The sequence below is a fragment of the Vigna unguiculata genome, unplaced genomic scaffold (assembly GCF_037176805.1).
Source record: "Vigna unguiculata cultivar grain cowpea cultivar isolate G323 ecotype 2 unplaced genomic scaffold, ASM3717680v1 ptg000138l, whole genome shotgun sequence".
In the NCBI taxonomy this organism is placed as follows: Eukaryota; Viridiplantae; Streptophyta; class Magnoliopsida; order Fabales; family Fabaceae; genus Vigna; species Vigna unguiculata.
In genome coordinates this window covers 1-905 of record NW_028196780.1, presented here as the reverse complement: position 1 = coordinate 905, position 905 = coordinate 1, and positions in this window count along the sequence as shown.

Genomic DNA, 905 nt, shown 5'->3' with positions numbered 1-905 from the left:
TCTCCTGATGGCCGGTAGCTGCTTTCTGCTCTCCTTATTAGTGCCAACCAACTCCGCTAGGTATAGGTAGGGAGTCTTCTACAAGTCGCATTACTGGTCGATGACCTGATTTTGGAAGCAGTCGAGATGCCTGCCTTTCCTGGGGGAACCCTTCCTTGCATTCTATTATTGTATTCGCTTCAATCGCTCCTGAATCGGCGGATCAAAGATCGGAATACCAGCCTTTAACTGCTAGAGGTGGATTGGTTAAGAGGCCAAATGCTATTTGCTTGCTTCTCCTGTTCGCTCTAGTTCACCTGGTTTACAACGGTCTGTTTGCTAGGTTTTTTTTAGACAAGGGCTAAGGGCGAGTCATCCCTCTTAGCAGCTCTTTCCTAATCAATCAGCTTTTGTGCTCTCCCAAAACAGCGGAAAGACTTTTAAGAATTCCACCAACTACTGATCTCATGAAAGGAAGACTTTTATTTAAACAATACTTTCTTTCTCTTGCACCACGCCGGAACGTATGGACACTGCCGAAAGTTAAGTAAGAAGGAATCGGGGTGGCTAGCTTTCCTGCTTATGTGCTTGTTATTAAGAAGATAGAAAAGAGATAGCTATCTCCCGTAGGCTACTCTTTAGAGCGTTTCACTCGTTTAAGGAAGACTAAGACAACAGGGTTTACGAACAGGGGTTATTCCCATATATATATTATATGGATGTTACTTTTGTGCTTCATTTAGTTTTGCGTATCAGTCAAGTTTCAGGTCTGTGCCTGAGGCCTGGACCAGAAAGCTTTCATGGCGGGGGCAGAAACGGAAGCAGGTACGAATAGAAGAAGGCCCAGAATAGCCAAGCCAAAGGGGTCCAATCAGTTGCGTAATGTCCGGTATCGGGAGTCTTTTAGTAATCCACAGATTAGGAAC